At 49.8% G+C, this 16,150-nt stretch overlaps 1 protein-coding gene across 3 annotated transcripts in view; it reads right to left on the reverse strand.

The window, feature by feature from the left end:
- The window catches only part of ZNF668 (zinc finger protein 668), a 73,264-nt gene extending 57,230 nt beyond the window's left edge, over positions 1–16,034 (reverse strand). For 2 of the 3 annotated variants that reach the window (XM_063935215.1, XM_063935213.1), the window contains exon 1: positions 15,731–16,034. The gene's annotated coding sequence lies outside the window, so the exon portion shown is untranslated. Of the gene's footprint in view, positions 1–6,164; positions 6,183–15,730 lie in introns of those variants that run through there. The other variant, XM_063935214.1, reaches the window with a different exon arrangement.
- Between the last annotated feature and the right edge of the window lie 116 nt (positions 16,035–16,150).

A 16,150-nucleotide genomic window follows, 5' to 3' on the forward strand; every position in this document is an offset into this window, starting at 1 on the left:
AAACGGGCGGGAGAGTGCGGATGACTCTGCAGCACCGAATGAGAGAACTCAAGGTCCTCCTCAGCCAGGGTATCAAATTTGTAGAATTTAGCAAACGTGTTTGCCCCTGACCAAGTAGCTGCTCGGCAAAGTTGTAAAGCCGAGACCCCTCGGGCAGCCGCCCAAGATGAGCCCACCTTCTTTGTGGAATGGGCTTTTACAGATTTTGGCTGTGGCAGGCCTGCCACAGAATGTGCAAGCTGAATTGTACTACAAATCCAACGAGCAATAGTTTGCTTAGAAGCAGGAGCACCCAGCTTGTTGGGTGCATACAGGATAAACAGCGAGTCAGATTTCCTGACTCCAGCCGTCCTGGAAACATATTTTCAGGGCCCTGACTACGTCCAGCAACTTGGAGTCCTCCAAGTCCCTAGTAGCCGCAGGTACCACAATAGGCTGGTTCAAGTGAAACGCTGAAACCACCTTAGGGAGAAATTGAGGACGAGTCCTCAATTCTGCCCTGTCCGTATGAAAAATTAGGAAAGGGCTTTTATAGGATAAAGCCGCCAATTCTGATACACGCCTGGCTGAAGCCAGGGCTAACAGCATTACCACTTTCCAAGTGAGATATTTTAAGTCTACAGTGGAGAGTGGTTCAAACCAATGTAATTTTAGGAACCCCAAAACTACATTGAGATCCCAAGGTGCCACTGGAGGCACAAAAGGAGGCTGTATATGCAGTACCCCCTTGACAAACGTCTGAACTTCAGGAACAGAAGCTAGTTCTTTTTGGAAGAATATTGACAGGGCCGAAATTTGAACCTTAATGGACCCTAATTTGAGGTCCATAGACAGTCCTGTTTGCAGGAAATGCAGGAATCGACCCAGTTGAAATTCCTCTGTAGGGGCCTTCCTGGCCTCGCACCACGCAACATATTTACGCCAAATACGGTGATAATGTTGTACGGTTACATCCTTCCTGGCTTTGATCAGGGTAGGGATGACTTCATCCGGAATGCCTTTTTCCTTCAGGATCCAGCGTTCAACCGCCATGCCGTCAAACGCAGCCGCGGTAAGTCTTGGAACAGACATGGTCCCTGCTGGAGCAGGTCCTTTCTTAGAGGTAGAGGCCACGGGTCTTCCGTGAGCATCTCTTGAATTTCCGGGTACCAAGTCCTTGTTGGCCAATCCGGAGCCACGAGTATAGTCTTTACTCCTCTCCTTCTTATGATTCTCAGTACTTTTGGTATGAGAGGAAGAGGAGGGAACACATACACTGACTGGTACACCCACGGTGTTACCAGAGCGTCCACAGCTATTGCCTGAGGGTCCCTTGACCTGGCGCAATATCTGTCCAGTTTTTTGTTGAGGCGGGACGCCATCATGTCCACCTTTGGTTTTTCCCAACGGTTCACAATCATGTGGAAGACTTCTGGGTGAAGTCCCCACTCCCCCGGGTGAAGATCGTGTCTGCTGAGGAAGTCTGCTTCCCAGTTGTCCACTCCCGGAATGAACACTGCTGACAGTGCTATCACATGATTTTCCGCCTAGCGAAGAATCCTTGCCACTTCCGTCATTGCCCTCCTGCTTCTTGTGCCGCCCTGTCTGTTTACGTGGGCGACTGTTGTGATGTTGTCCGACTGGATCAACACCGGCTGACCCTGAAGCAGAGGTCTTGCCTGACTTAGGGCATTGTAAATGGCCCTTAGTTCCAGGATATTTATGTGAAGTGACGTTTCCATGCTTGACCACAAGCCCTGGAAATTTCTTCCCTGTGTGACTGCTCCCCAGCCTCTCAGGCTGGCATCCGTGGTCACCAGGACCCAATCCTGAATGCCGAATCTGCGGCCCTCTAGGAGATGAGCACTCTGTAACCACCACAGGAGAGACACCCTTGTCCTTGGAGACAGGGTTATCCGCTGATGCATTTGAAGATGCGATCCGGACCATTTGTCCAGCAGATCCCACTGAAAAGTTCTTGCGTGGAATCTGCCGAATGGAATCGCTTCGTAAGAAGCCACCATCTTTCCCAGGACCCTTGTGCATTGATGTACTGACACTTGGCCTGGTCTTAGTAGGTTCCTGACTAGGTCGGATAACTCCCTGGCTTTCTCTTCCGGGAGAAACACCTTTTTCTGTACTGTGTCCAGAATCATTCCTAGGAACAGCAGACGTGTCGTCGGAATCAGCTGCGATTTTGGAATATTTAGAATCCATCCGTGCTGTCGTAGTACTACTTGAGATAGTGCTACTCCGACCTCTAACTGTTCTCTGGACCTTGCCCTTATCAGGAGATCATCCAAGTAAGGGATAATTAAGACGCCTTTTCTTCGAAGAAGAATCATCATTTCGGCCATTACCTTGGTAAAGACCCTGGGTGCCGTGGACAATCCAAACGGCAGCGTCTGAAACTGATAGTGACAGTTCTGTACCACAAACCTGAGGTACCCTTGGTGAGAAGGGCAAATTGGGACATGGAGGTAAGCATCCTTGATGTCCAGAGACACCATATAGTCCCCTTCTTCCAGGTTCGCTATCACTGCTCTGAGTGACTCCATCTTGAACTTGAACCTTTTTATGTAAGTGTTCAAGGATTTCAGATTTAAAATGGGTCTCACCGAGCCGTCCGGCTTCGGTACCACAAACAGCGTGGAATAATACCCCTTTCCCTGTTGTAGGAGGGGTACCTTGATTATCACTTGCTGGGAATACAGCTTGTGAATGGCTTCCAATACCGCCTCCCTGTCGGGGTGAGACGTTGGTAAAGCAGATTTCAGGAACCGGCGAGGGGGAGACGTCTCGAATTCCAATTTGTACCCCTGAGATACTACCTGCAGGATCCAGGGGTCCACTTGCGAGTGAGCCCACTGCGCGCTGAGATTCTTGAGACGGGCCCCCACCGTGCCTGAGTCCGCTTGTAAGGCCCCAGCGTCATGCTGAGGACTTGGCAGAAGCGGGGGAGGGCTTCTGTTCGTGGGAAGAGGCTGTCTGCTGCAGTCTTTTTCCCCTTCCTCTGCCCCGGGGCAGATATGAGTGGCCTTTTGCCCGCTTGCCCTTATGGGGACGAAAGGACTGAGCCTGAAAAGACGGTATCTTTTTCTGCTGCGAGGTGACTTGGGGTAAAAAGGTGGATTTCCCAGCCGTTGCCGTGGCCACCAGGTCCGATAGACCGACCCCAAATAACTCCTCCCCTTTATACGGCAATACTTCCATATGCCGTTTGGAATCCGCATCACCTGACCACTGTCGCGTCCATAACCCTCTTCTGGCAGAAATGGACATCGCACTTACTCTTGATGCCAGAGTGCAAATATCCCTCTGTGCATCACGCATATATAGAAATGCATCCTTTAAATGCTCTATAGTCAATAATATATTGTCCCTGTCCAGGGTATCAATATTTTCAGTCAGGGAATCCGACCAAGCCACCCCAGCACTGCACATCCAGGCTGAGGCGATTGCCGGTCGCAGTATAATACCAGTATGTGTGTATATACTTTTTAGGATATTTTCCAGCTTCCTATCAGCTGGTTCCTTGAGGGCGGCCGTATCAGGAGACGGTAACGCCACTTGTTTTGATAAGCGTGTGAGCGCCTTATCCACTCTATGGGGTGTTTCCCAACGCGCCCTAACCTCTGGCGGGAAAGGGTATAATGCCAATAATTTTTTAGAAATTAGCAGTTTTTTATCGGGGGAAACCCACGCTTCATCACACACCTCATTTAATTCATCTGATTCAGGAAAAACTACGGGTAGTTTTTTCACACCCCACATAATACCCTTTTTTGTGGTACTTGTAGTATCAGAAATGTTCAAAACCTCCTTCATTGCCGTGATCATGTAACGTGTGGCCCTACTGGAAAATACGTTTGTTTCCTCACCGTTGACACTGGAGTCAGTGTCCGTGTCAGTGTCTTTATCGACCTGAGGTAACGGGCGTTTTATAGCCCCTGACGGTGTTTGAGACGCCTGTACAGGTATTAACTGATTTGCCGGCTGTCTCATGTCGTCAACAGTCTTTTGTAAAGTGCCGACACTATCACGTAATTCTTTCCATAAGACCATCCAGTCAGGTGTCGACTCCCTAGGGGGTGACATCACTAACACAGGCAATTGCTCCGCCTCCACACCATTTTCCTCCTCATACATGTCGACACAACGTACCGACACACAGCACACACACAGGGAATGCTCTGATAGAGGACAGGACCCCACTAGCCCTTTGGGGAGACAGAGGGAGAGTTTGCCAGCACACACCAGAGCGCTATATATATACAGGGATAACCTTATATAAGTGTTTTTCCCTAATATAGCTGCTGCATATATTTATATGCCAATTTAGTGCCCCCCCTCTCTTGTTTTACCCTGTTTCTGTAGTGCAGGACTGCAGGGGAGAGTCAGGGAGCCTTCCTCCAACGGAGCTGTGAGGAAAAAATGGCGCCAGTGTGCTGAGGAGATAGGCTCCGCCCCCTTCTCGGCGGCCTTTCTCCCGCTTTTTTATGGAAAAATTGGCAGGGGTTAAATGCATCCATATAGCCCAGGAGCTATATGTGATGTATTTTTTGCCCAAAAAAGGTGTTTTATTGCGTCTCAGGGCGCCCCCCCCAGCGCCCTGCACCCTCAGTGACCGGAGTGTGAAGTGTGCTGAGAGCAATGGCGCACAGCTGCGGTGCTGTGCGCTACCTTATTGAAGACAGGACGTCTTCTGCCGCCGATTTTCCGGACCTCTTCAGTCTTCTGGCTCTGTAAGGGGGCCGGCGGCGCGGCTCTGGGACCCATCCATGGCTGGGCCTGTGATCGTCCCTCTGGAGCTAATGTCCAGTAGCCTAAGAAGCCCAATCCACTCTGCACGCAGGTGAGTTCGCTTCTTCTCCCCTTAGTCCCTCGGTGCAGTGAGCCTGTTGCCAGCAGGTCTCACTGAAAATAAAAAACCTACTTTAAACTTTTACACTAAGCAGCTCAGGAGAGCCCCTTAGCCTGCACCCGTCTCGTTCGGGCACAAAAATCCAACTGAGGCTTGGAGGAGGGTCATAGGGGGAGGAGCCAGTGCACACCAGGTAGTCCTAAAGCTTTTTACTTTTGTGCCCAGTCTCCTGCGGAGCCGCTATTCCCCATGGTCCTTTCGGAGTCCCCAGCATCCACTAGGACGTTAGAGAAAACTAGTATATATGATCAGCGTTGATAACATACATGAAAGCACCAAATTTTACGTGCCCCCCCCCCCCCATTTTGCCTCCCTGTTACTTGCGGGAGCTTGGAGGTCTGGACCAGCGTCTCTGCAGCACTGTAGAGATAGAAGAAAATGGCGCTGGTGAGCAATGTGCGGCTAAGCCCCGCCCCTTCCCGGCGCGCTGTAGCCCGCTAAAAATTCACATCTGCACACTGGCGGGGGTAATCTATACGGTGTCCGGACACCGTATAGTCTGTTTTCTGCCAGCCACTGAAGTCTTCTGCCGTCACTTAAGTCTTCGGTTCTTCTCATACTCACCCGGCTTCTTTCTTCTGGCTTCTGTGAGTGAGGTGACGGCGCGGCTCCAGGAACAAGCAGCTAGGCGCACCAAGTGATCGAACCCTCTGGAGCTAATGGTGTCCAGTAGCCTAAGAAGCAGAGCCCTTAACTAAGAAGAAGTAGGTCTGACTTCTCTCCCCTCAGTCCCACGATGCAGGGAGCCTGTAGCCAGCAGGTCTCCCTGAAAATAAAAAACCTAACAAAAGTCTTTCCAGAGAAACTCTGTAGAGCTCCCCTGTGTGTGTCCAGTCACTCCTGGGCACAAAGTCTAACTGAGGTCTGGAGGAAGGGCATAGAGGGAGGAACCAGTTCACACCCAGTTAAAGTCTTTTTAGTGTGCCCAAGCTCCTGCGGATCCCGTCTATACCCCATGGTCCTTTTGGAGTCCCCAGCATCCTCTAGGATGGAAGAGAAATAAGTAAATAAATAATATATATATATATATATATATATATATATATATATAGATATATAGATAGATATATATATATATATATATATATATATATATATATATATATCTATATATATATATATATATATATATATATATATATATATATATATATATATATATATATATATATAGTAGGGGGTTCATACCAGCTGTCAGGGGATGATGGCGGTTATACACCATATAGCACATACTGTATGTAAGGTATATGGGGGCACCCACCTGCTGTCAGGGGATGATAATAAGAATTTACTCACCGGTAATTCTATTTCTCGTAGTCCGTAGTGGATGCTGGGAACTCCGTAAGGACCATGGGGAATAGACGGGCTCCGCAGGAGACTGGGCACTCTAATAGAAAGATTAGGTACTATCTGGTGTGCACTGGCTCCTCCCTCTATGCCCCTCCTCCAGACCTCAGTTAAGGAAACTGTGCCCGGAAGAGCTGACACAACAAGGAAAGGATTTGGAATCCAGGGAAAGACTCATACCAGCCACACCAATCACACCGTACAACTTGTGATAACTATACCCAGTTAACAGTATGAACAACAACTGAGCCTCAGTAACAGATGGCTCATAACAATAACCCTTTAGTTAAGCAATAACTATATACATGTATTGCAGAGAGTCCGCACTTGGGACGGGCTCCCAGCATCCACTACGGACTACGAGAAATAGAATTACCGGTGAGTAAATTCTTATTTTCTCTGACGTCCTAGTGGATGCTGGGAACTCCGTAAGGACCATGGGGATTATACCAAAGCTCCCAAACGGGCGGGAAAGTGCGGATGACTCTGCAGCACCGAATGAGCAAATGCAAGGTCCTCCTCAGCCAGGGTATCAAACTTGTAGAACTTCGCAAATGTGTTTGAACCCGACCAAGTAGCAGCTCGGCAAAGCTGTAAAGCAGAGACCCCTCGGGCAGACGCCCAAGAAGAGCCCACCTTCCTTGTGGAATGGGCTTTTACTGATTTAGGATGCGGCAATCCTGCCGCAGAATGAGCTTGCTGAATCGTGTTACAGATCCAGCGCGCAATAGTTTGCTTTGAAGCAGGAGCACCCAGCTTGTTGGGTGCATGCAGGATAAACAGCGAGTCAGTTTTCCTGACTCCAGCCGTCCTGGCTACATAGATTTTCAAAGCCCTGACTACATCTAGTAACTTGTGCTGCTTTCACATCGCAAAACCTGCTTTTGAAATGGTATTTGAAACGGTTCTTAAAACGGGTCTGAGCAGTTAAACCCCTTTCACATCTCATGTTGTAACCAGTAAATTACCATTTCATTCCCGTTTTGGTACCTTTCACACTGAACCCGTTTCACCCATAGAAAACAGTGGTTGTCATTATAAATGGACTTTTCTGGCCCACTCATTATTATTAATCACTAATTAATTCCTTATTAATAATTTGGATAGTCGTACGATGGAACCCAGCAGCTTGAAGCATATCTATTTTTATTAGATGGGATTAGGTACTTGGTTTGTCTTTTTTGGAGGCACAAGTATTATTTATATATTTTTTAAAATTATTATTTTTTTTTTTAGATGGAATGGTTAAATACAGGAAAAAAATGGCGTGGGGTCCCCCCTCCAAAGCATAACCAGCCTCGGGCTCTTCGAGCTGGTCCTGGTTCTAAAAATGCGGGGAAAAAATTGACAGGGGATCCCCCGTATTTTTAAAACCAGCACCGGGCTCTGCGCCTGGTGCTGGTGCAAAAAATACGGGGGACAAAACGAGTAGGGGTCCCCCGTATTTTTCACACCAGCATCGGGCTCCACTAGCTGGACAGATAATGCCACAGCCGGGGGTCACTTTTATGCCGTGCCCTGCGGCCGTGGCATTAAATATCCAACTAGTCACCCCTGGCCGGGGTACCGTGGGGGAGTGGGGACCCCTTCAATCAAGGGGTCCCCCCCCAGCCACCCAAGGGCCAGGGGTGAAGCCCGAGGCTGTCCCCCCCCCCCATCCAATGGGCTGCGGATGGGGGGGCTGATAGCCTTTGTTGTAAATGAAAAGATATTGTTTTTTCCAGTAGTACTACAAGTCCCAGCAAGCCTCCCCCGCAAGCTGGTACTTGGAGAACCACAAGTACCAGCATGCGGGAGAAAAACGGGCCCGTTGGTACCTGTAGTTCTAATGGGAAAAAAATACCCAAATAAAAACAGGACACAGACACCGTCGACAGTAAAACTTTATTACACACTGCCGACACACACATACTTACCTATGTTCACACGCCGACATCGGTCCTCTTCTCCATGTAGAATCCAGGGGTACCTGAAAATAAAAGTTCAATATACTCACCTCAGCCATGGTCCAGAGATAAATCCACGGACTTGGCAAAAAAAGAAAACGAACACCCGGACCTGCGGACCGAAAGGGGTCCCATGCTGACACATGAGACCCCTCTCCCCGAATGCCGGGACATCACGTGACTCCTGTCACTGAAGTCCCTTCAGCCAATCAGGAAGCGCTACTTCCGTGGCGCTCACCTGATTGGCTGTGCACTGTCTGAGCTGTCAGACAGCGCATCGCAAAGCCGCTCCATTACTTTCAATGGTGGGAAGTTTGCGGCTAGCGGTGGGGTCACCCGCCGGTCAGCCGCTGACCGGCGGGTGACCCCACCGCTAGCCGCAAACTTCCCACCATTGAATATAATGGACGGAGCTGTGCAAAGCGCTGTCACAGCACAGACAGCGCACAGCCAATCAGGTGAGCGCCACGGAAGTAGCGCTTCCTGATTGGCTTAAGAGACCTTTCTGTGACAGCTGTCACTGACAGGTCTCATTCGGGGATAGGGGTCTCATGTGTCAGCATGGGACCCCTTTCAGTCCGTGTGGTCGGTTGTCCGGTTTGTTTTTTTCTCCAAGTACGTGGATGTATCTCTGGAGCCTGGTTGAGGTGAGTATATTGATCTTTTATTTTCAGGTACCCCTGGATTCTACATGGAGAAGAGGACCGATGTCGGCGTGTGAACATAGGTAAGTATGTGTGTGTCGGCAGTGTGTAATAAAGTTTTACTGTCGACGGTGTGTGTGTCCTGTTTTTATTTGGGTATTTTTTTTCCATTAGAACTACAGGTACCAGCGGGCCCGTTTTTCTCCCGCATGCTGGTACTTGTGGTTCTCCAAGTACCAGCTTGCGGGGGAGGCTTGCTGGGACTTGTAGTACTACTGGAAAAAACAATATCTTTTCATTTACAACAAAGGCTATCAGCCCCCCCATCCGCAGCCCATTGGACGGGGGGGGACAGCCTCGGGCTTCACCCCTGGCCCTTGGGTGGCTGGGGGGGGGGACCCCTTGATTGAAGGGGTCCCCACTCCCCCACGGTACCCCGGCCAGGGGTGACTAGTTGGATATTTAATGCCACGGCCGCAGGGCACGGCATAAAAGTGATCCCCGGCTGTGGCATTATCTGTCCAGCTAGTGGAGCCCGATGCTGGTGTGAAAAATACGGGGGACCCCTACTCGTTTTGTCCCCCGTATTTTTTGCACCAGCACCAGGCGCAGAGCCCGGTGCTGGTTTTAAAAATACGGGGGATCCCCTGTCAATTTTTCCCCCGCATTTTTAGAACCAGGACCAGCTCGAAGAGCCCGAGGCTGGTTATGCTTTGGAGGGGGGACCCCACGCCATTTTTTTCCGTGTTTTTCACATTTAAACGTTTATAAAGCCACTCTCTCATGTGTCTCCTGTGTTTTCCAAGCTGTTTCCTGGTTGTGGCTGGTGACATCACGCATGGAGACAGCCTATCATCTTCTGGGGCTTGCAAATACCGTTTCAGACCCTTTCACACTGCACAGTGAAATGGGACTGAAACGGGTAGGACCCTTCTTTTTTACCGTTTCAAAATACCGGTATTTTGAAAACGGTAAATTGAAGGGGACCCTTTCACATTGCAGCTTGACCCGTTTAGGAAGCCAGTTAAAACGGCAAAATACCGGGTATAAGCTGCGGTGTGAAAGGGGTATTGGAGTCCTCCAAGTCCCGAGTAGCCGCAGGCACCACAATAGGTTGGTTCAAATGAAACGCTGATACCACCTTAGGGAGAAATTGGGGACGAGTCCTCAATTCTGCCCTGTCCATATGGAAGCTCAGATAAGGGCTTTTACATGACAAAGCCGCCAATTCTGACACACGCCTAGCCGAAGCTAAGGCCAATAGCATGACCACTTTCCACGTGAGATATTTTAGCTCCATGGTCTTAAGTGGCTCAAACCAGTGGGATTTCAGGAAATCCAACACAACGTTAAGATCCCAAGGTGCCACTGGAGGCACAAAAGGGGGCTGAATATGCAGCACTCCCTTAACAAACGTCTGAACTTCAGGCAGTGAAGCCAGTTCTTTTTGAAAGAAAATAGATAGAGCCGAAATCTGGACCTTTATGGATCCTAATTTTAGGCCCATAGTCACTCCTGACTGTAGGAAGTGCAGGAATCGACCCAGCTGGAATTCCTCTGTAGGGGCCTTCCTGGCCTCACACCAAGCAACATATTTTCGCCATATACGGTGATAATGTTGTGCTGTCACGTCTTTCCTAGCCTTTATCAGCGTAGGAATCACTTCATCCGGAATGCCCTTTTCCGTTAGGATCCGGCGTTCAACCGCCATGCCGTCAAACGCAGCCGCGGTAAGTCTTGGAACAATGAGAATAGTTCTTACTCCTCTTTTCTTTATTATGCTCAGTACCTTTGGTATGAGAGGAAGAGGAGGGAACACATAAACCGACTGGTACACCCACAGTGTCACTAGTGCGTCCACAGCTTTCACCTGAGGGTCCCTTGACCTGGCGCAATATTTTTTTAGCTTTTTGTTGAGGCGGGACGCCATCATGTCCACCTGTGGCCGTTCCCAACGGTTTACAATCTGCAGAAGGGTTGTTTAGCAAAGAGGCAAAAAAAGGGGGACTCTAGATAATGTCTCTCAGGGGCACACTTATTTCTATATATTAAAGAGATGGAGGGTTAGATCGGATATCAAAATTGGTAGGTGAGGTAAGATAAAACTTAACTTTTAATCACAGACGAAAAGATGATGAAATTACTGCATCATCTTTTCGTCTGTGATTAAAAGTTAAGTTTTATCTTACCTCACCTACCGATCTAACCCTCCATCTCTTTAATATATAGAAATAAGTGTGCCACTGAGAGACATTATCTAGAGTCCCCCTTTTTTTGCCTCTTTGCTAAACAACCCTTCTACAGTTTGTTTTGGAACTGATGTCTGGGAGCACCACCAACCTTGTTCTACCTCAAAAGCCTCATTAGGCGCAGTTGGTAGCTTTATGTTGGTTTAAACACATTTGGTTACATATGATATATACTAATTGAACACTAACTATTACAATCTGGACCAGTGCAGATTCCTAAAACTCCCCACCCAATACGGTTTACAATCTGCGTGAAGACTTCTGGATGAAGTCCCCACTCTCCCTGGTGGAGGTCGTGCCTGCGGAGGAAGTCTGCTTCCCAGTTGTCCACTCCCGGAATGAACACTGCTGACAGTGCTAGCACGTGATTTTCCGCCCATCGGAGAATCCTTGTGGCTTCTGCCATCGCCATCCTGCTTCTTGTGCCGCCGTGATGTTGCCTGATTGAATCAGCACTGGTTGGTTTTGAAGCAGGGGCTCTGCTAGACTCAGGGCGTTGTAAATGGCCCTTAGTTCCAGTATATTTATGTGTAGTGAAGTCTCCTGACTTGACCACTGTCCTTGAAAGTTCCTTCCCTGAGTGACTGCCCCCCCATCCTCGGAGGCTTGCGTCCGTGGTCACCAGGACCCAGTCCTGCATGCCGAATCTGCGGCCCTCGAGAAGATGAGCACTCTGCAGCCACCACAGCAGAGACACCCTGGCCCTTGGGGACAGGGTGATCAACCGATGCATCTGAAGATGCGATCCGGACCATTTGTCTAACAGATCCCACTGAAAGAACCTTGCATGGAACCTGCCGAATTGCTTTCTCAGGACTCGCGTGCAGTGATGCACCGACACCTGTTTTGGTTTCAGGAGGTCCCTGACCAGAGATGACAATTCCTGGGCCTTCTCCACCGGGAAAAACACCTTCTTCTGTTCTGTGTCCAGAATCATGCCCAGGAAGAGCAGACGCGTCGCAGGAATCAGCTGCGACTTTGGGATATTCAGAATCCAGCCGTGCTGTTGCAACACTTCCCGAGAGAGTGCTACGCTGACTAACAACTGCTCTCTGGACCTCGCCTTTATAAGGAGATCGTCCAAGTACGGGATAATTATAACTCCCTTCTTCCGAAGGAGTATCATCATTTCGGCCATTACCTTGGTAAATACTCTCGGTGCCGTGGACAGACCAAACGGCAACATCTGTAATTGGTAATGACAATCCTGTACCACAAACCTGAGGTACTCCTGGTGAGGTGGGTAAACGGGGACATGCAAGTAAGCATCCTTGATGTCCAGCGACACCATAAAATCCCCCTCTTCCAGGCTTGCAATAACCGCCCTGAGCGATTCCATTTTGAACTTGAACTTCCTTATATAAGTGTTCAAGGATTTTAAATTCAGAATGGGTTTCACCGAACCGTCTGGTTTCGGTACCACAAACATTGTGGAATAGAAACCCCGTCCCTGTTGAAGGAGGGGAACCTTGATTATCACCTGCTGGAGGTACAGCTTGTGAATTGCCGCCAGTACTACCTCCCTTTCCCTGGGAGCAGCTGGCAAGGCTGATTTGAGGTAACGGCGAGGGGGAGTCGCCTCGAACTCCAGCTTGTATCCCTGAGATACAATTTGTACAGCCCAGAGATCCACTTGTGAGCGAACCCACTGGTTGCTGAAGTTTCGGAGACGCGCCCCCACCGCACCCGGCTCCGCCTGTGGAGCCCCAGCGTCATGTGGTGGACTTAGAGGAAGCGAGGGAGGATTTTTGTTCCTGGGAACTGGCTGCCTGGTGCAGCTTCTTTCCTCTACCCCTGCCTCTGGGCAGAAAGGATGCGCCTCTGATCCGCTTGCCTTTCTGAGGCCGAAAGGACTGTACATGATAATACGGTGCTTTCTTAGGCTGTGAGGGAACCTGAGGTAAAAAAGTTGACTTCCCGGCTGTTGCCGTGGATACGAGGTCCGAGAGACCGTCCCCAAACAATTCCTCACCCTTATAAGGCAAAACCTCCATGTGTCTTTTAGAATCAGCATCACCTGTCCACTGCCGAGTCCATAATACTCTCCTGGCAGAAATGGACATTGCATTAATTCTAGATGCCAGCAGGCAAATGTCCCTCTGTGCATCCCGCATATATAAGATGACGTCTTTTATATGTTCTATGGTTAGCAAAATAGTATCCCTGTCGAGGGAATCAATGTTGTCTGACAGGGAATCAAACCATGCGGCTGCAGCACTACACATCCATGCTGAAGCAATAGCAGGTCTCAGTATAGTACCTGAGTGTGTATACACAGACTTCAGGATAGCTTCCTGCTTTCTATCCGCAGGCTCCTTTAAGGCGGCCATATCCTGAGACGGCAGTGCCACCTTTTTTGATAAGCGTGTGAGCGCCTTGTCCACCCTAGGGGATGTTTCCCAACGTAACCTGTCCGTTGGCGGGAAGGGTACGCCATCAGTAACCTCTTAGAAATCACTAGTTTCTTATCAGGGGAACTCCACGCTTCCTCACACAATTCATTTAATTCATCAGATGGGGGAAAAGTCACTGGCTGCTTTTTCTCCCCAAACATAATACCCTTCTTGGTGGTAACCGGGTTAATATCAGAAATGTGCAATACATTTTTCATTGCAGTAATCATGCATCGGATGGCTTTTGTAGACTGTGCATTTGTCTCATCCTCATCTACACTGGAGTCAGACTCCGTGTCGACATCTGTGTCTACCATCTGAGCTAGCGGGCGTTTATGAGCCCCTGATGGCCTCTGAGACGCCTGGGCAGGCGCGGGCTGAGATCCCGGCTGTCCCAAGGCTGCTGCGTCATCGAACCTTTTATGTAAGGAGTTGACACTGTCTGTTAGGACCTTCCACATATCCATCCAATCCGGTGTCGGCCCCGTCACCACACTTATCTGCCCTTGCTCCGCCTCCACGTAACCTTCCTCATCAAACATGTCGACACAGCCGTACCGACACAGGGAATGCTCTGACTGAGGACAGGACCCCACAAAGTCCTTTGGGGAGACAGAGAGAGAGTATGCCAGCACACACCACAGCGCTATATAACACAGGGATTTTCACTATACTGAGTGATTTTCCCCAATAGCTGCTTATTATCTTATTTGCGCCTAAATTTATGTGCCCCCCCTCTCTTTTTTACCCTTCGTGTACAGGATACTGCAGGGGAGAGCCTGGGGAGCGTCCTTCCAGCGGAGCTGTGAAGAGAAAATGGCGCTGGTGTGCTGAGGAAGAAGGCCCGCCCCCTCAGCGGCGGGCTTCTCCCGCGTTTTGTATATCTTAATGGCGGGGTTTTTTGCACATATACAGTTTTCCAGACTGTATTATGTGCATACTGTGCCAAAAGGTAATCTTATTGCTGCCCAGGGCGCCCCCCCCTCCCCCTGCAGTGACCGGAGTGTGTGGTGTGCAGTGGGAGCAATGGCGCATAGCTGCAGTGCTGTGCGCTACCTTAATGAAGACCGGAGTCTTCTGCCGCCGATTTCATCTCCTTCTCTTCTGTCTTCTGGCTCTGCAAGGGGGACGGCGGCGCGGCTCCGGGAACGGACGATCGGGGTCAGGCCCTGTGTTCGAACCCTCTGGAGCTAATGGTGTCCAGTAGCCTAAGAAGCACAAGCTAGCTGCACGCAGGTAGGTTTGCTTCTCTCCCCTCAGTCCCACGAAGCAGTGAGTCTGTTGCCAGCAGATCTCACTGAAAATAAAAAAGCTAACAAATACTTTCTTTCTAGCAAGCTCAGGAGAGCCCACTAGGTGCATCCAGCTCTGGCCGGGCACAGATTCTAACTGAGGTCTGGAGGAGGGGCATAGAGGGAGGAGCCAGTGCACACCAGATAGTACCTAATCTTTTTTTTAGAGTGCCCAGTCTCCTGCGGAGCCCGTCTATTCCCCATGGTCCTTACGGAGTTCCCAGCATCCACTAGGACGTCAGAGAAAGGAGATATACACCATATAGCACATACTGTATGTAAGGTATATGGAGGCACACACCGTCTGTCAGGGGATGAAGGGGGTTATACACCATATAGCATATACTGTATATAAGGTATATGGGGGCACCCACCTGCTGTCAGGGGATGATAGGGGATATACACCATATAGCACATACTGTATATAAGGTATATGGGGGCACCCATCTGCTGTCAGGGGATGATAGGGGATATACACCATATAGCACACACTGTATATAAGGTATATGGAGGCACACACCTGCTGTCAGGGGATGATGGGGGATATACACCATATAGCACACACTGTATATAAGGTATATGGAGGCACACACCTGCTGTCAGGGGATGATGGCGGTTATACACCATATAGCACACACTGTATATAAGGTATATGGAGGCACACACCTGCTGTCAGGGGATGATGGGGGATATACACCATATAGCATACTGTACATAAGGTATATTGGGGCACACACCTGCTGTCAGGGGATGATGGGGATTATACACCATATAGCACACACTGTATATAAGGTATATGGAGGCACACACCTGCTGTCAGGGGATGATGGGGGTCATACACCATATAGCACACACTGTATATAAGGTATATGGAGGCACACACCTGCTGTCAGGGGATGATGGGGGTTATACACCATATAGCACACACTGTATATAAGGTATATGGAGGCACACACCTGCTGTCAGGGGATGATGAGGGTTATACACCCAGCAGACACTCAGCAGCTCCCAGGCAGCAGACAAAGCGTAACATGGCCGGACCTAGGACCCTGGGGGTGGGAGGAGGAGCCGGTGCCGGAAGTTGGCGTCCGTCATTATAAATGGTCCCCTGACAGGAGTGAGTGTTCCGGGATGGGAGAACACCGTTGTATAGCTGTGCTGTGGCGGGGCCAGGGTCCATCAGTCTGTGTCCGGGCAGTGGCAGCCTCCCGTCAGCGTCTCAGCAGCACAGTCCGCCCTGTGCCGGCCGGAACTCTCCCTTCTCCTACTTAGTTCCGGTCGGAAGACACAAGCGCGGCGCACCCCCTCCTCGGCTTCGGTAACAATCACACACGTCACGCGCCTCTCCCGCCCGCCATCTTGGGAGTGGCGTCCTC

This window comes from Pseudophryne corroboree, chromosome 7 (genome assembly GCF_028390025.1).
Source record: "Pseudophryne corroboree isolate aPseCor3 chromosome 7, aPseCor3.hap2, whole genome shotgun sequence".
Taxonomy (NCBI): Eukaryota; Metazoa; Chordata; class Amphibia; order Anura; family Myobatrachidae; genus Pseudophryne; species Pseudophryne corroboree.